Source organism: Mesocricetus auratus, unplaced genomic scaffold, assembly GCF_017639785.1.
Source record: "Mesocricetus auratus isolate SY011 unplaced genomic scaffold, BCM_Maur_2.0 Super-Scaffold_100676, whole genome shotgun sequence".
Classification (NCBI taxonomy): domain Eukaryota; kingdom Metazoa; phylum Chordata; class Mammalia; order Rodentia; family Cricetidae; genus Mesocricetus; species Mesocricetus auratus.
In genome coordinates, this window is record NW_024429266.1 from 116,439,000 (window position 1) to 116,458,910 (window position 19,911).

General features: G+C 44.0%; 1 protein-coding gene across 1 annotated transcript in view; it reads right to left on the reverse strand.

The window, feature by feature from the left end:
* Positions 1–19,911, reverse strand: part of Jazf1 (JAZF zinc finger 1) — a 320,196-nt gene that overhangs the window by 207,976 nt on the left and 92,309 nt on the right. The gene's annotated exons all lie outside the window — the stretch shown is intronic.

The window sequence follows — 19,911 nt, forward strand, 5'->3', positions numbered from 1 at the left end:
TTCCAATTTATATGAGTGTTTCTGACATGAGGGAGGCTTGGAGGGGGGGGGGTGCTGCCTGAGGGTGGCATGTGGAAGCCTGTGGCTCTCTGGACTCCCAGAGTGCTCTGCTCTTCCTAAGGCTCTCCTAAAAGGTCAACCAGTCTATGATGATAAGTAACTGTCAAGAGTTAGAAAAATGAGGTGCGTTGTAAATTATCATTCTTTAAAGCTACAAATGACTGAGGTGGGCAAAATTTATGTGCATCACAAAAGGTATGGAACTAACACTATTTGATGACCAGAAAAATCTGGCTACACATTTCCTTATTTCCAATTTTTAATTTTAAATAAGCTCATTTTCCACAGAAAATGAAATATACTTCAAAGCTCAGCATTTTCTGTTAACTGGCAAGCTGGAAACCGACATAAAATTGAAAAGAAGGGAACTATGTAAGAATGTTACAGGAGCAAATGCGTTGTCAATTCTTATTCCTACCTTGTGAACAGAAAGCAACGTTTCTGAAACTGCCTAGGAGCTAGAAGTAAAGGAAAAGAGAGGTGGACCTCGCCATTGCCCATTTAGCAGAGAACGGGTGTTCAGAAAACTGTCCCTGGGCAGAACAATCTTGGTTACGTGGCACATTACCTTTCATTAATTGAATTCTGACAATGACAGAAATATATCTCACTAGAGAAATTAAAAATGGTAGATGCTTTATAAAGGAACACTAGCAGGGCCTTGGCTAGGCAGGCCAGGGCTGGAAGAGAGAAAGCATCCACCCATCCACCACAAATGGTGGCTACCACCAAGCTGGACAGCAACAACAGACTAAGTGGTACCTGATCTCTATTCAGGAAGGCTCCCACTTCTTACCAGAGGGCAGATAAGTCTACAGCACAGCAGGATGGCTTTCTCCAGAGCAGCTACTTTGCTGACTTTGCTGTCACTGCTGTTTTAAGATTCTAACTGGAAAAGTCAGTTTGTGATTTCATTTTATGACTTCAAGGAAATGAAAAGCCTTTTTAAAAAACTTCTGAAAAAGCCCTATATGATGCAGCCAAAGTTGGCCTTGGCTCGATCAAAACCAAAGAGAACTAGCATTTGGAGAATATGGGTATTCAGGGCCAGGGACTATTCAAAGTGGTGGATGTTCCTTCCAGGTAACTCCTTGTGTAGGCCTCACCCAGATTGGCAGCCTCTGCCACGCCACTGCCATCATCAGCTATACAGAGAAGAGGATGCTAGATCTGTGACCACTTGGCAAACCATGCAGGCTCTCATTCACCAGACCACAGATGACTGGCAGGAAAGGCTGGATTTGAACAAAGTCCAGTTAGGATAAACAAACTCTCACAGAATTTGTTTGCTTGTCTCTTCTGCACTGTCCAGGAGAATGCTAAATGCTTCCTTATCATATTAATTATATCAAATATTTGACTAAAATCTAATTTATGCAAAAGCTATCCTCTGGCCTTTGCCCCAATCTCAGTGCTCAGTTGCTAGAATTCTAATAATAAAATCTGAATATATTAATAAAGCTTTACTAAGGCCACATGGAAAGTCTCATGAGTAGACTAAGTACAGAAACATAGATTGAAATTTTAGATGTCTCTTCATATAGGTGACACAGAGGAATTACAGGCCCAGGGAATTTTGAAGGAGAAAACACAAGCTAGGCTCACATACAGACGATCTGTTTTAAAATCATACAAAGCCTTTTAGCAGCTGTTGGTATTTTCCCTGAAGCTGTCGAAGCCCTGCTCTGCTGGCCCAGACCATTGACCTAGTCTTGCTTAGGCACAGTTTTGACACAGTTCCTGATATCATGGCCACTGTATACTGCAAATGCCTTATATCACGAGTAAATCCCATGAATTCACGAATTTCTAAGAAAATCCCAGAGTGCTACAATCAGGTCCCCAATTCAAAGTTCTCTAACAGACTGTAGTGCAGGCACTGTGGGTCCGTCAATGTCCCAGAGGACACAACAATCTGATGGCCACTGTGGGGTAAAGGCAGAGTGTGGCGTATGTGGTGACCTGTAAACCTGAGCCAGTCGGCATGACTGAACGGCACACACTCTTTCAGTGGATTCCCAGTCATGTTTTCACACTGGGTGAATCTCCCTGACACCAACAGGGAAAAACTCACCTGGTTTAGAAATAAGACATGGGGTTGATGGAGTTTTGGTCTCGGGGGTTTCCTTGGGGCTTACTGCATAGCATTTAAGCCATGGAATTAACTGTCCTTCCCAGTTATAACATACACACTAGTCTTGGGAGAAACTCACAGTCTGCCTGTGAACTCCACACCCCTGACCTAGAGGCTTAGAGCCTGGAATGAGGCCAGAGTCCAGGCTCCTCCCAACAGTTACCCTGGACTTCCCTGGCTGCAAAGTACACTTTGTAAACGTCTCCTCAGAAGGGGAGAGGTACCCTGGCTGCAGCCCAGGCAAGGATTTTTTCTGTAGCTCGGCCCTCGATGCAGCCAGCCTTAGTTACAAACAGCTGTGAATCCTTTTCTTCGTTTATTTTTAAGCAATTAAAACTACAGCTTGGTCTCATTACTGTAATCTTGCCATGCTGTTTAGACTAACCTTTCCTTATTTAAGATTTCACCTCTCTATAGCAAAGAGAGAGAACCATCTAGAGGCTCCACAAACTTCATGAAAGTGACCGGCTTTTATACCTGAAAAAAAGACAACCACTTCGGAAGGCAGCTGAGAGCACACGTGTGGCCTTGTTTTCCTCACCACACAGAGAAGAAGAAAAGCTTCTAGATGTTGGCAAAGGCTTTATGAAATGTATGTTGAAATTTGGCAAAGTTCTTTGAAGATATGTGGACTATGGACAGGGCAGATGTTTCTGTCTGCACTCCCACCAGCCGGCCACAGCAATCCCCAGTGTGACGATGCCCAGTGTCTGCTCCTGGGCAGACTACTACTGAAGTTCCAAACTCATCTAACGCTAGCTACACGTTAGCAGAAGATTTCCCCCTCCCCCATACCACGTCTTAAGGATGGAGAAGGGACTCTGCAGCAAGAGGTGGGCGAGGAAGAGGCCTTGGCATTCCGACAGTGGAGAGGTCCAGGGGAGACTGTGAAGGTCTCAGAAACAGACCAGACTCTCAGCACACCACTCAGCCACAGAGCCTACAGTCACAAGGGCAAGGGATAGTTCTCACTATGTCCTGAGGCATAAAGGTCCTTCAGAACCCATTAAAATAGGAGCTCCTCGGGGCACAGATGCATTCTTATTTGTGGCTCCAACACCAGTGTGCTGCAGACACACTGTAAATTTGATTGACTGCAATGAAAGCTCTGAGTACCTTCGTGGGAACAGGGCCATGACCAGCAGGCATCTTAACTGGAACTGGCTGCTAGGTAACAGCAAGGTAAACATGCATGCCTGCATGGCCAGCGATGCTGCCATCCTATGGATGCAGGTCTGCATCCTGTGAGCTATGCATTGCAGTGTGTTGGGATAGATGGCCCAGTGAGGAGCCACTGAGAGAGTTCACTGCTCAGCAAAGGAGACACCCCTCACACTGAAAAGAGATGCAGGTTACAGCCAAGGCACCAGGCATGGAAAAAGTTTAGATGGCAGCACACTTTTAGCCACCAGTACACAGGCAGACATAGAGCGGGTACCCCTCCATGGCTACATTCAAATTCTTCTAAAAATCCTGTCTTGACCACACCTCAAAAATCTTTATCCTCCTCACAAACTTTTACAACTGAGCCCTTGTTTTTCTTTCTCATTGAGCTACTGGAAAGGGTTTTAACAAATAAAATAAATATATTAATATACAAAAGTTAATACTTTCCATAAAAGTATTTTTAACCCAGTTCTCAATCTGCCAAGCTGTCAGGGGGGCTTTCACTCACCATGTGCCACCCACACAGACCCATGGACAGATTTTCCAGTGGTGACAACTCTTACAGCCGATTAAAGGACCAGGAGGTGATGACAAAACACACTTGGTGGCACGGAAGGGCACATCTGTGCTCATCAACAGGCACACGTGCAGAGGGGGACGCTGCTTTAGACTTGGTTCTGCTCCCAGCTCGCCATCACTGGGTTCTTGGGCTTGCATTCCCAAAATATAGGCCCAAACTCCTAACAGCTAATTAGGAGCTAAATTCCTGACACTGTAACTTTACATTAACATTTTGCATGAAGGCTAGCAGAGTACAAAGCTCTTGAATTCACCATGTCCTGTGCTCTAAATCCGTCCGAGTGAAGACCTTGTGAGTAGATGAAGGAAATACACATTGCTCGCATAAATCTGGGCTGCTAGGGTGAACGGCTTCAAACACAGGCCTGGCTCCTCACTGGTGTCTGCAGTGACTGCGCCCAGAGTATCCCGGCCCTTTCATTACAGTGTGAAAGTGTGATGGTGTTGTCAGCCCAGGTGTAAAACTGACTTGAAACAACTGCAATAATCAAGCTCCCTGCAGACCCCTGAACTACGTGAAAGGGCAGATGTAACAAATAATTAACACAATTCAAGAAGCGGCTGGAGCCCACCGCAGTGCTGAATCTTGGCAAGGCTGAAGTTCACAGAAAATAATTGTTACCACATTTGCTGTGGATTATAACTATCTGAGAGCCCACCTTAAACACATCAAACAGCCCAAAGCCAGACCTCAAATGCAAACTGTCTCGGAGACAAGTGTCCTTGACACACTTGTAGAAAACTTTTAAAAAGCTACAAATGTAGGAGTTAGAAAATAGGTACACAAAAAGAAAATATATATATGCCCCTCATAAATGAGCTCCTTTCTACCACCAAAAAAGCTAACATTTTAAAAGCAATAGAAGCGCTGGGCATTGGTGGCATACACCTTTAATCCCAGCACTCGGGAGGCAGAAGAGGTGGATCTCTGTGAGTTCCAGGCCAGCCTGGTCTACAGAGCTAGTTCTAGGACAGCCTCCAAAGAACAATACAGAGAAACCCTGTCTTGAAAACAAAACAAAAGTAATAGAAGCATCATAAAACTAGAATGAGTTAAGGGAACAAGGCAGGAGTCAAGTTATCTTTCTTTGTATATTCATTGTTTTTTAGTAAGTCAAATTACATATATGTACACACTATCCAAATGTTATTCTCTGCACACACCTAAAATTTTTTTGCCATCCATATTTAGGAAAAATACAAAGCCTCTTGCCAGGTCCCCTTCCTCCAAGCTAGCTGCCTGCTTTGGTATATAAGCAAGGAGACTAACAACCAGCAGATAAGTATGGCTAAAACCTTTCTCTCCCTCAGATTACAGCACTACTGACATCTAGATTTCATTCATCAGAGGACTACGCCTGAGATCATAGAGGTCCTAAGTCAGCAAAGCAAGTCATAAGCCTAGCCTGAGTAGCCTGTGCAGGAAGGACTTCCTGCCCTGCTGGCTGGCTGTGGCTGGCTGTGGCTGGCTGTGGCTCCCTCCTTGCTGCATTTCTTTCAGAGACAGGCTCACTCCCTAGTCAGCAGAGTGGTGACTTCCAGTTGCTCTCCACCCCATTCTCTCTTCTGAAAGGAACCAAGCCAGTCAAGCCCACCCCTGACTAAAATGATTCCCCAGACCAGAACCTCTACATGTTGCTCTGCTTTTCCCTTTGCATCAAAGCAGTTAGTGGAACTAAGTCACCAGGCATTCTCGTCTTATGAAAGTTTACAAACCACACTCACAGCACCAGTGCATGTTCACTTCAGAGGAAGGAGGAGCCCTCAAGCCTCACAGAGTGGCTCCAGCTTGCACTGTGCTCCCTGTCTGGGAACAACCAGTCTTAGGACTAATTTCAAAGAAACAAACCTTCTCTGCATAGAAGCGCCTGGATTTGTGATTTGTTCTTTGTGGTAAGGGGGGGGATGTCTGTGAGAATCTTATGCTTACACGATGATAACAAATAAATTAAAACACTCTGAGATCCTTTGAAGTGGTGTGGAGGCTGAAAAAGAAAATCAGTTCTGACTAGTTGAGAGCCGCAGAGATGAGGCCTTCTCCTGACACATTCTCCTGCTGTGGACTTATACAAGCACACAGCTAACCTGCTGCATGAGAGTCAGATACTCACTGTTGTTCATGTACTGCTCTTTCTCCTGTCTGAGGACACTTTAACTGACACATGTAAGCACGGTGACAAGTCAGTGTGAGGATGTTGGAAGGAGAACGTACAGGTCACAGGAGAAGGCTTACTTGTAGCTAAAATTAGTAATTATTGCAATCATAGGAACAATTATAAAATTTGAGTTGTGAAGTAGAGCTCAAACCTGAATCAGGATTTTAATATTGTGCATAATATCTTAAAATGCTAAGAGGTAAACAACAGTCAATACACAAAGGAATACAAACTTGGCAAGATCCAGAAAACTGAAAAATAGGTGACGATAAAACAGAAATCTCTCTCTATGGCCATTTCAAGCTTATGGGTAAGCTTTTTGTTTTTCTGGAACAAAACAGATCTGTGGCTTAATAAATAATCAATGTTAAACAAGCTATATTCAAACAGGCTAGTGTTCAGCACTAGGACAGTTTTAAAATAATACTTTCGTAAGTGTTTGAGGCTTTAACTGTTATATGCCGCTTCTCATTAATGAGGTCATTCCTGCCTGGCCTGCTGTGTAAAGCTATTTCTTTTTCAATTGTTCCTTAAATAAGACTGAACTCGCATGGCTTTACAGGGCTCATTTAGGGACAACTCACTCACTGCAGAATCCACTGAGGATTCTTTAGCCACCTGTTTATTAAAATGTTTATAACAACAATATCAATGGCTGCTGACTTATGCACTCATTTTCTGGAGAGAGAGACAGGATGCAGAAGGATGTGGTCCTGGAAAGAAAATATGCCTTTAGAATGTTTCCCAGAATGCCTGCAGGAAGAGGGAGAGGAGAACAGGTAGTCTCTGGGCATTTCCAAACCTGTGTCCTCAGATGCAGGGCAATGACACCTCAGGAAGCACTAGGAGATGCTTTCTAGAATGAAGTTTTCAAGCCCATCCCACTCACTCTCCAGAGCGACAAGACCCCCCTTCTGGCTTTTCCAGGTTGTAAAAACTCCTTTACTTATTCACAGTAAGTAACATGTCTGATGGAGAGTCAAACCATCCCAATACTAAAGCCACTGATTAAACAAATTTAGAAAATAATTTTTAAAACTTGCATAGAGTAAACACAACCTCCCCACTCTCACTTTTTTGTTTTAGTCTTCAGAACTAGTTGCTCTATAAATATATATTTTTCAAATTAGTTTTTTCCTCAAAATATAACAGATTATATAAAACTGTTCTTTGACTTGCTTAACAAATAAATTAGACAATGTTATTCTCTTTAATAGTGGCATAATATTTCCTATAGTCAATACATATATTCTATTTGAACACTCTCAATGTGAACCTTAATTTCTACTCTTTAAAATGTTGTATTTTCATAGGGTACTGATCTAGAAATGGGCTTTCTATGTCCTTCGTTGATTTCAAACTTAATTTGACACTGGTAATTTTGATCATAGTGACATCAGATCATAAATCATAAATAAGATCCCATCGACCTCAGAAAAGGAGAGACAGTTGAGAAGACTGTCAGCTTTAGAGTATTTTTCTCCTCCTTGGCTTATCCTGGGTCTGCTGCTTCGCCCTGACTCAGGCGGCAAAGAAGCTGATATGCCTAAAGTACAGTTTTCTAGAGTGGGTGTCAGGTCCAATGGCCTTGACTGGATGGGTCCCTCTGCAGTACTAAACTGCTCTAATTGCATTCTTCAAGCCAGCTGAAGGCTGACAGCTTCCGCTCCCGGCTCATTATCAGAGCACTTCAAGGGCTCCATTATGAGTAGAGCACCTGGTCCAAATTTATTTCAACGGTGCAGAGAAAAATGGGAAGGTGCTTAACGTTCAACCACAATGGTGACATTTTTATGAGATACCCAGGGTTCAGAAACAAATAAATGGAAGGTTTGAAAGGAGCATGAACAGAAACCATGACAATAAAAATTCAACATTAATATATCAATTTAAAACATATACCACCCATATACTTGGGGTAAGGCCAGAGGTTCAGTGTAGGCTAGCCAGCCAGAAAAGGGAGGGGGAAAAGCCAATAGCCTGCCCCCCTCCCCATGACAGGCTTCCCAAGAAAGATAAATGGAATTCCGAGAACGCTGCAGACAATCAGGCTGAGATGTGCCTGATTGTGGTTAAAATAACATCTTTCTTCCTCGATGCACCCACATGGGAATGGAAGGAAATTCACCTGGAATTCGAGGCATCACAATGCATAATGTTCCTCCTTTTTTCTCTGGTTTGCTACAAACTGCTCTCTTTAAATTTTTCCTCATGGAAATATATTAGTGAGCCTTCACACAAGTGTTTCCACAAGAAAGCACTGTGCAAATACGCACGGAGAGCTTTTTAATAAATGTACAATAGGGACATTTTCCCAGGTACGTCTCTGCAGATGCAGAGTAAGCCCTGCACCCTGTGAAATAAATCCACATCCAGAGACCGCCCGTTGGAGTTGTGCTCTCTGTGGCTGAGCACTCGCAGAGGACTTAGTGCAGATGGCAACCAATTTTAAAGGCCAGAGGCCCAGCTGCAGCGCATTAGCAAGCCCTACCCTCCTCTAAGAATTTGTTTAAAGAAACTTTTAAAATAAATATTTGTGTTCTTTCCCTGAACACAACAATGGCACTTACACTGGAACCCAAGAAAATGATGAATGAAAACCCTGGCCCTGGCACTTTATACTGGGAATGCTGGCTCAACAAGGACTTCATGGGCTCAGAGGGTTTAGTAAATGTTTAGTCTCTTAAGAGAAAAAGAGGACAATTAATCACTACAAGGAACACTCCCCCACCCCCGCTATTAGCTACCTTTGGAATTTTATCTTTCTCAAGCATTTTTCTTATTAAACCAGCCATGCAGATGTGCAATATGTTAATAGGGCCGAACTATAAAGGCTTCAATTATTTTGCTGATTTTAAAGGGCAACCGGACACCACATATTTTTCACACATTGATTGGTCCCACTCTGGTCTCAGGTTTAAAGTCATGAATCCTGGGTAGCAAGTCTAACTAGGCAAGGCTACTTGGATCCTTTTTTCTTTCTATCAATGAATAAGTAAAAACTCTTAAAATCAATTACCTAATAGAATCATCTAACTGCAAATATAGGTGAGCCCCGCCCCACGGAATAGCTGAGAGTCATTGGGCGAGTCACCATATGTGGCAGACCACCCAGTGTCCCAGGCCACAGAACTGGAGAGCTCAGGGAACCTTCAGCTGGGCATGCAAAAAGGTGATTCGTATCGTTCTAACTTAGCATCATTTATTCCTTTACTATTTTCTTCTATCTCCTTTGGAATTGCTTAAAGAGCTGGAGCTCTAGAGCCCACAGTAATCTCCCAGGTTCACCATGGAACCAGGGCAAGGGGTGTCTGGGTTACAAAGATCTGGGTCCTTCTTTCTCCTTCACGCTGACCCTCATTATCCTCTGTCTTAACTTTGTAAGATGCAGCATATAACCTAGTTCTCAACAACTGAGAGAGCAGAGACCCTGGGCTCGGTGGTTTGACCCTCATTATCCTCTGTCTTAACTTTGTAAGATACACCATATAACCTAGTTCTCAACAACTGAGAGAGCAGAGACCCTGGGCTCGGTGGTTTGTACCAGGTCAGCACTCTGGCTTTCTTGTCTCTCTCCAGAACAGAACACAGGATGTTTTGTTAAAAAACAGAGAGAGAAACTGCTGACATAGGTTTTCTACATTTGTACAGACCGTTATGTGTCACGAGGTCACTAAGATGATGTTATTGTCCCACTTGTTGGCAGAGTGGAATTCTAGAAAGAGACCTGGATTCAAGCATGGGAGTTACTGGCTGTACAACCATATGAAAGTCACCGTTAAGCCTTCAGTGTTAGCCTATCTACACAAAGTAGCCATAACTACTTCTGCTTTATGTCTCACAGAGAAGCAGTGAGACCACTGCACATGCTTGGAGAACAAGGCTTGCAAAACAAGGCTTGCAAGCTGGAAAGTCATTATGAAGCTAGCATTTTTGCAGGAATCGTCTGCTTTCTGCAATTGCCTGTGCTGCCCTCTTGTGGTAGATAGACTGCAATGCTCTCAATTAAGGTCAGTTGACTCAAAGTATATAATGTAAAAGGGGTGCTAGGTCTTCCTTGATGCTATACCAGAGCCTGCAATTTGGGAACAGAAGAAAAAATAAATTTAAGAGGGGAAAATCCTAAGTTTGTGAACAGTGACCAGATACTATATTCCTGTGTCTTGCACTAGGATAAAACATTTGAAAAGTGGAAACATCCAGAAAAAAAGGGAAAGAAAGAAAATTATTTGTTAGTGCCAGTGAGAATCCCACCGCTTTTTAGACATGGAATTGCTCACAAACTGTAGGAGCCAAAGCTACTGATACATTTGCTTGAAGTCCAGACTTAGAGCAGCTAACTTTCAGAACTGGTAGGGACCCAAGACACTGTATAGTAGTGGCTCTGTATGCATGGATTTGGTGGCAAAGTCAAGGAAAATCTGTCGGATCAGTCGGAGGGTAGAGAGGAATAAGAGAAAATGGAGGCTAAATCCAAACAAAGTATGAAAATGTCTGGGAGAAAAGGTCTGGGGACAGGTAGATGTGGCATCATGTCCCCGTGATGTTTACAGCCTGAAGGGAAAGCACAAGCGGATGGGCAGTTAAGTGGAGGGCTGGGCTCCACCTCAAAGGAAGCCCTGGGAGGAGTGCACCCCTCCCTCTGAGGACAGAGGGTGGGGAAGAGATCTACCGGGGCTGGAATCTTCCATCAGTGTGTGGTTGTTTGGTGCCTTGTGTGTGCCCCTAGGACCCAGGCAATAATGACAGCTGCAAACTTGCCAAGTTATAAAGGCCAGAGAATTTGACATTCAAATCCTTATGTCTTCCTATCTCCCAAGATTAAAAAAAGCCAAAAACCAAAAAACCCAAAGCTGTAGTCTGAAGTTTCTCTACCTCTATTACTTCAAATACAATGGTATTCTCATAATAACAAAATTTTGCTTTTCCACTTTCTTAATAATGCCAATAGAATAAAAGTCCTAGTAATGTATGTACCTGGTGATAACAGAGTAGTAGGAATTTATTGAGTAAATCAGTAGCTTAAGTTACATTAAGGGTCTAGACAAGTTGACTTCAAAAACTCCCCCAGACTGAAAATACCACATTTTAATATAGAAATAAGTTTATTACTTAAAACCCCCCAGGCTGTGTTAGAGTAAATCGTGTCTGATGGTTATGAGAAAGTATATGGAGAATGAAAACATTTAAAGACTGTTAAAGCATTCCTCAGGCAGGCACCTCCTGACAAGATGTGAGATTTGGTCGACTGTTTCAAACAGACCATGCCAGGGATCACATCTTTCAAGGCAGCACGTGTGTGTGCATAAAAATGTGCCTGCACACACGGGTGTGTACATACATATACGTGTGCCTATATGCACGTACTGAGAGGTAGGACTTGATGTCATTCACCAGTGCACTGCTACATACGACCGTTAAGAACAGTGCCATCCACAGGACCGTCTTCCCCAGGATTTCCACTCTTCTCCTGCTTCTGACCACTCCTTCTGTCCAGCCATTAAGAGTCCTAGTGTAGGACGTGTTCCTGGGTGTTGTGTGCTCCCCCTTTCCTGTGTTTAGATGCAGCTCTCAAATTTCTCTCTCCAGCCCGATTGGACTATAGACTAGCAGGGCTGATCATGCCCGACTGTTTCAAAGCTCCCCTGTATCTGGCCCCTCCTCTGATCCTCTTGAGGATAAGAGGCGCATACGGGTCCATCACCTACCCTTGGTCCTCATGGAAACATTGCTCTCAGCTAAATCCCCATGGACATGATCCACCTGAGCACTAATGGAATCTACTTCTGACCTTGGCCTCAGCAACAGCATCTGGGCTTTGGCCTCCAGGGTCATGGCTATGCCACACCCCACAGGGCAGCCACGGTCAGGTCTACAGATACTGATCTGATGACTTAAGTTCTTGCTCAACATTCTCCTGTCTCCCACAGTCCTGAGAAAACCAAAGGTTTCCACCCCAGTCATAGGGCCTGGGCAGGCTTGTCCCTGCTGCCGAGTGCTCAGGCTTACTCTCACCCTCACTGAGCTCACAGATTAAAGCGCTCCGCTTACCATCCCGCCTCCTGCCCGTCTGTCTGGGGCCATTTCTGGAAGAGATCAGGCAGTCCTGGCACAGGCTCCCCTTGCCCTGCTCATGTCTCAGCTCTGTTCTCACACCCAGACAAACGTCTCTGATACTCTTCCCTACTCATAACCCTTTAAGTCTGTCTTGTGCATTATGCTAACTTCCACGTCTACATGAGGCCCGCCAACGGAAAGGGGCTTGATAAACACAGGGGAAAATTATCACTACTTGAGTAACAAATACCTGACTTTGAGTTATTGATGCAAACTGGGTTGAATACACCGTGGATTTTAGAGAAAGATAACCCTGGGTCCCCATGGCAACTCCAGAGTGCCCAAGCTAGGGGATCCTAAAACAGATGGAAGATTCTGCAGGCTCTGCTTCCACATACACACCCACTTCACAGGCTTGTTGTGAACACTAAATACATCTATTCATGCTAGTGTGCTTGACTATTTGTGGTTTTCAAAAATGCAGTGCCATAAACGCATGGGTTGTTGTATCACTCAGTGACCTGTTGTATTAAGCCTACAGGTTGCGCCAATGCTGAAATTCCTCAGTGAACAGCTCATTCAATGACACACTGGCTCCTGGACAGCTCGCCGAGGACCCTGCTGCTAAGGACTATCAACCTAAGGATTATGGGTACTGCCCCCAATTTTGCATTGTCTGATTCCAAACCTAACAGCATAAAGAACACAGTTTGTTTCTTGAATGGAGACAAATAGTTATGGATGTAGTTTGATCACTACATCTGGCATTATGAACAGTCTGAATGCAAGTCAGTCATGAGCCGCTGCCATATTGGAACACTTTCTGCTGCCTTAAGAAGATAGCAGAAGCTCTGCCTACACACCCCTCCCTGCACTCCTGTATCTGGGGTGCTGAGAATGTTTTCCTTTCAAGAGTTTGTTACTGCTCATTAGAGGTGACATGCTTTCTAATAAGTGAAAGGGGAAAGATGGAGTCTAGCAAGGAGAGGAGTGAGAGGGGAAGAGAGCCTAAAGCTGTCAGATGTGTGTGTGTGTGGGGGGGTCCAACAGGGTTGCTAGGCAGAGAGGCACATGCCTAGAGGCCGAGCACTCCAGGCTGAGGCGGGAAGACGCAGAGTTGGAGACCGGCTTGGACTATACAGTGAGTATACAGTGAGGTCCCATCTCAAACACAAAACCAAACCAACCAGACAATGTCAATCAACACAGTCGTGGTCACTGATTTTATACCATGCCTAGTGTCTCCATCCCCTCCCCGTCAAAACCAAACATACAAACTACCCCTTTCAACCCAACCAACTGGTGGCTTTGGAACCATTACAAAGTACAGCAAGAGAACCACTTTTAAAGTCAAAACTCTTTGTGTTCCCAGTACGTTCAGTAAACTGTGACAGTTGGGCACCCACTTTAGAAGCCTGGGTTCTGACCACAGCTTTTCATCCATCTGCTTCAAATTCCAACAGTAGACTGGGTGTTTGTGGCTCATGCCTTTAATCCCAGCATTCAGGAGGCGGAGGCAGGGGGAACCTCTGTGAGTTCGAGGCCAGCCTGGTATACAGAGCGAGCGCCAGGACAGGCAAAGCTACACAGAGAAACCCAGTCTCAGAAAAAAAGAAAGAAAGAAAAAAATCCAACAGTAATCCTGGCTTCTTCAGTCTCTGTGCTTATAAAATTGAAGAAGTATCACCTATTAAGATCTGTAAGGCATCCCTCAGTCTTTTCCTGAACTGGTTAGAAAAGAAACGGAAGAAGTCCCAAACTTCAGAGGGTGATGCTGGTGTGTCAGACCATATGCCCCACACACTTTCCAAGCTCAGGAGGTGGGTTAGAGATGGCCTTGGAGCAGGTCTTTGTCAACTTTCTCTGGATAGAAAACAAGAGGCGGAGCTGGGCACGGAGGCATCCAGCTGTAATCCCAGGACTAGGGATGTGTAAGCAGGAGGGCGGGGCGGGGTTGGGGTTGGGTGTCAAAGTCATCTTTGGCTGCAGGAGACCCAAAGACTTTTCATCTTAGTCAAGGTGCCACACTTTGTACTTTCCAAAATTTGTTATACTATGCTTTGTCCTGGAAGTATTTTAACTTTAATTTTTGTTTTTTGTTTTTTATGTTTAAGAGTTAGTTGCCCAGGTTAGCCTTGAATTCCTGTGTTACAGCGACATCTAGCCTCAGTCTCCATAGTAGCTGACACTTAAGTATGTGCTATTTTGCTCTGTGTGTCTTGGAGATCTTGATTAGCACCTAAAACATGATTTTATGTGGTTACTTGTCACAATATCTCAAATAATTTAATACTAAATGTCTCCTGCTATGTACATAAAGACATCCCTTTCAGCCTGAAATGAACAATAAAATGTCTATCTATAGACTATGGCCTCAGAAAAACTAACAAAATGAGTAGTAGGAAACCCAATTATTTAAAATTTTTGCATTTAGAGAATATAAAACTTGAATTTTTATACGCAGCTTAGATCCTCGTAAACCTAGAACAAGTAAATGATCACTTAAATCTACTCCTTAAAACATCTTTGTTCCCCCAGATTAAGGTTCATATTCAAAGTGTCATCCCAAGTGATTTTTTATGACCAAGTTATAAACCCCTCCAAAAAGAAGGTTTTTAATGGAAGTGTTGACATCACATTAACTATTGCTCTGCAAACTGAACCCACTAATCAAGGCCCATTATATTTATGGGGCGGGTAAAAAAGTCTGTACCCATTAATCACAAAGCCATACCAACAGAGTCTGAGTTTGAGATCCAATAAAACAGATGCATCCTCTTTCTTGAGTGCCCGATACCAAGAAGAAACTGCAGGCGTTTCTATACTTTCCAATTTTAGTGCTTTTACAGAAGACAGGGAAGTGGTTCTGCTGAAGCATGCCACCTATTTGCACCTGTGGTGGTTACTGTTAGCACATCTGCAGATTGCTAGAGGTTTTCTCTTCCACAGGTAATTCCTGAAAGTCATGCACAAGCAGGCATTTGATAGTGCTGCATTATAGTAATGCATTTTATAAATCTGTACGCATACCTGCACTGAGGCTATACCAAATTGCGATTAATTACCAAAAGAATATTCCACTCCTAAATTATAATTCAGCATTCCCATATAAAACCATCTGAAATGTCAGCACTCTGTCTTTATGACATCATGCCATCCCAGTAATTCTGTTTTACAAGTAAATCCCTATTATACATTAATAAGGGCTGTTGGTGGCTAAACATCTTGCTTCCTCAGTAATGACTTGGTTGAAGGCAATTAGGGCAGCCAGGTGTGGTGGAGCTGGGTACTCATAAAAGTTTTTATATTTTACTATTTCCGTTTGATTTGGGGAGGTGCGTTCCAATCTACCCAAATTAAAGAGGAAGCCATGTCACATTTTTAGTTGGGTGTGTTTTGACTGTAACTGATAAACCCATTTCATATTTCTTTGAAGATGATTGCTAGAGGCATTCAAGTTGTACCACACACATCTCTTGTATAGTTTGTCACAGTGGCTCTCTCTCACTCTTACACACTCATAAGACACACCCACACCCAGTCTCTCTCTCTCTCTCTCTCTCATGTGTGCATACGTGAATGCATGCACACACACACACACACACACACACACACACACACACACACACACATGCACACCCCTCCCCAGGATAGCAGAGCTGAATGATCTGCTTCCATTAGGACTCTCTGGGCAGCCCCCCCCAGTAGTAAAACTACTACATGAAAGAAGGGACTTTGCCCACTTTGTGGTAATTAGTTTAGGCCAGTGGAGGAAACTTACAACTGAAAGTGTCATGTCACAATAGGAGTGACGATTTTCCCATCACAAGAAGCGCAGTTTCCCTCTATGAACCAGCAGCACTACATGAAGGGATTGGTGAGGGCAAAGATGCAGCACATCTGAAGCAAGAGAACAGGTTAGCTCCAGAGATGACAAATGTCCTGAAAGCAGAGGGTTAAAGAGTGAAGCGCTTCCCCATGGCCCACTGGAAGAGGGATGTGTCTGTGCAATTTTACCACCACTCAGCATGTATAGATCCTGTTCAGACATGCTATGTGTTTTCTTCCTCCGTTTATAATTCACGCTGTTAGATTAATTCAGTTTTTTTTAATGGTTGAATATTACAAGAATTCGTTTTGTGATGCCTAGTGTCAGATTTAACTGGGTCCGTGTTTTGCTTTTAACTTGGTATACAGACACACTGACATGTTAGTAACCAAGTATACAAAAGTAACTGTGCCACTGCTGCCAAGTCAAGTGTCACTGCCTGCAGACGCTGGTTAAATCATGGTGACAGGAAGTGGGGATGGAGGTGACCAGGGCAAACCTTACTGCATTCCAAGTGTGGAGTTGTATTCCATCTCCCTTCAAAAGCAAAATATACACAATTATATCTTAGTAAAAATAGCCTCGACATGGTCCTTAATTTTCTTTCTCGCTATTTGGATATTTCCATTTTGTTTGCTTTTAATTTTTGAGGAAATCTATACTTACTGATTGTAGAATTTAAAAACAACAGTAGCACAGTATAATATGTATTTGGAAACCCATATTAATAAGGAGTCTCCCCATTCTCCTGAAGGAAACATCCCAAGAAAGGAAGGTTCCACAGTGTGCTGTGGGCTTGTTTATACCTGACAGGAGGGTCACTATGCTGTCAATCAACCAACTTTACTCCCCAGGAGCAGGCAAGGAGGAGGCTGCTTGCCAGCATGCACTGAGGAGTAGGGAATTCTTGCCTTCTCATTTTTGTGGTTTCTTTCCTTTGTCATCTGTTGGGGCCCAGAGAAGTGGCTCCATTCCATCTAGACTTGAGGTCAGAGAATTCAAGCCTATTACTGCTCCTGCAAGGTTAATTAAATACACAGTATGTTTGGCCTAAGGTGTGGCTATTGTATGTCTTGCCTTGACAACAAGAATATTGGTTTAGGGTGTGGTTGCTTGATGTCTGGGGTACTGAGAAGGTAATTTCACTTGCTGGTTCTTTGTAGCATGGTAAGGAAGTCTTTTGCCTTCCCCCCCTTTTGGTTGTGGTATTTAAGAGCTTTGAGTGATAAACTTGGGGCTGACCCTAATATTCACTAGGTGCCCTCCTGACTCTATCTCTTGTTTCTTGTGTATTTCTTTCCTCAATCCACACTCCTCCTTCCAAGCATGGACTGGATTAATCAGCTGGATGGGACAGTCACCCTTCATGAATGGCTATTCTCATGACTTTTAAAATGTCAGTTTTTGTCACCTATATTGAGGGAGTCTAGTTCGGTCTTATGCAGGTTCCTCATTTGTCAGACCTGAGTCAGTGATCTCTCACTAGCTCAGATCAGGTGATTCTGTGGGTTTCTGTCCACATTATCGCTCCTCCCTCACTTCGATTGTACTCCACTAACTTGCCCAATGGTTAGTTGTGGATTTCTGCATCTGCTTCCATCTGTCTGGAAGAGGGTTCTACTTCTCTGGGGTTGTGGATTATAGGCTGGGTATCTTCTGCTTTATGTCTGGTTTCCACTTATGACAGTGCAGCTGGGACAATGTATGACTGGCAGTGGGTCCAAGATCTAACACTGATGCACAAACTGACTTACTGGAACCCATTCTGTATGGAGAGACACAGGGGTGTGGGGGTGGAGAGGTGCCTTGGTCCTGCCTCAACGAGATGATGGGACAGACTTAGTAGACTTTCTAGAGGAGGCCTTACCCTCTCCGTGGGAGCAGATGGGAGGAGGGGGGGGCAGGTGGGGAGAAGCAAGAGGAGAGGAAGGAGGGGGAACTGGGATTGGATATCAAAAATAAATTAATTTAAAAAGCAAAAAAATTGTCAGTTTTTAAGAAGAAAATACAAATGCTACCGGTATTCTTTGGGGGAAATGTGTTGGTGGTAGGGAGTTAAAAAGAAAGGTTTGACAATGGGTTTGTATTTCTTTCAAGATATTACTAGACAAGTCTCTAACTCCCTCCAAGGCTCTCCTTGCCAACTTCTGAACTACATCAGTGGCCCTGTGTACAGACTGAATGAATGCTCTCCATTGACAGTGTTTAGAAACCTGTCGTGGTGGTGGCAGCCAGTGTCTGAGAATACGTCCTTTAAGTTTGCTAAGGGACTGTCTCCTTACCTCACCTCCAGAACTTTCCCTACTACCCCCCTAGGGAAAGGAGCCCATGCAAGTTGTGGGATCTCATCTTCGCCACCGTCTCTACTCACTGAGGCTGTATTCATCACTGTTTGTACTCTGTTGTGTTTCTATTTTTTCCTTTTTAATGGGAAAAGGAAGGGGGTTGTTTATATGAGCTTGCATAGTATATCTGGGGATAAATTCATTCTTTTTTCAGTTTATTCTATTCTATGTGTCTTTTACATCATGTATCTTTTTTTTAAAGATTTGTTATTTTATTATGCATACAATGTTCTGTCTGCATATATATCCTGCACACCAGAAGAGGGCACCAGATCTCATTAGAGATGGTTGTGAGCCACCATGTGGTTGCTGGGAATTGAACTCAGGACCTCTGGAAGAGCAGCCAATGCTCTTAACCTCTGAGCCATCTCTCCAACCCTACATCATGTATCTTGATCCCATTCATTTCCTCATCACTTTTCATCTGTTCTTTGACCTTGCACCCCTCCCAAACAAACAAGATTTAAGAGAAGAAAGGAAAATAAGGAAGCTGCAGTGTGACATAGCGAGTCATCCTATGAACCCTTTTGTCCATTTATCTTTACTTACAAGTGTTCATTGCCAAGAGTTACTGGTCTGGTTCAAGGTCTCTGGTTTCTACTATACTATCTATGCTGGGTTCCCATTAGGGCTCCTCCTAAATATCCTGTTGTTTCCCTGTGTTGTGGAGCTCCTGCAGCTTTGGGTCTTCAGGTCAGGTCCCTTCAGCAGGTCATAGATGTGGTGGATGTTGGGATGGACAAGTCATACCCTTGGATCTGGGCCCGGGCAGTTGTAGGGTTGGTCCAGCAGATGGGAAATGGTGATAGCTCTTCCACGCTTACAACTTCAGGGCTGTTCCAGCTGGTGGGGGTTGGGATGCCCTGTGGTCCTAAGTGTGAGAGACCCATCCCCAATCCCCACCAGCTGCAACACTCTCAAGAGCAGGCCCTGCACCTTGCCAGGGCAGCTTAACAGAACCAACCTTTCAAAGCCTATGTGGGTAAGCCAGTCCTGAAATTGTGAGCATGGGAAAGCTGTCCCCATTACCCATCTACCTTGTATCGGTGTGGGCAGGGAGAGCTCCCCCACCACCACATCAATGTCTGGGGCAGGTGGGAGAGCTGACCCTGTAGTCACAAGAGCTGGAGAATTGTCCCAGACTCCCACTAGCTGCAACACTCGGGGGAGCAGGCCCTGCACCTTGCCAGGACAGCACAATAGAGCCATCCCTCAGGTGTGGGTGAGCCAGCCTTAAAGTTGTGAGCCTGGGAGAGCTCTCCCCATTTCTCATCTGTCTTGTGGTGGCATGGCCTGGGGCAGGTGGTAGAGATGGCCTTGTGGTCATAAAAGTGGGAGAGCTGTCCCTGACCCCCACCAGCTGCATCTCCAGGGAGAGTTGGTCCTGAATCCCGCCAAGGCAGCATACTAGAGCTGACCCTGTTAGCAGAGGGATAAACTAAATCTTAAACTAAAGGGGCTTTCATGTCAGTTTCTTCTCTTACAAAATGTTATCAATCTTTCTAAGCTAGGAAATCAGAACTGTACACACTAAACATATTTTTATCCATCACTATTTTTCAGCAAGAACAAAAATACTACCCA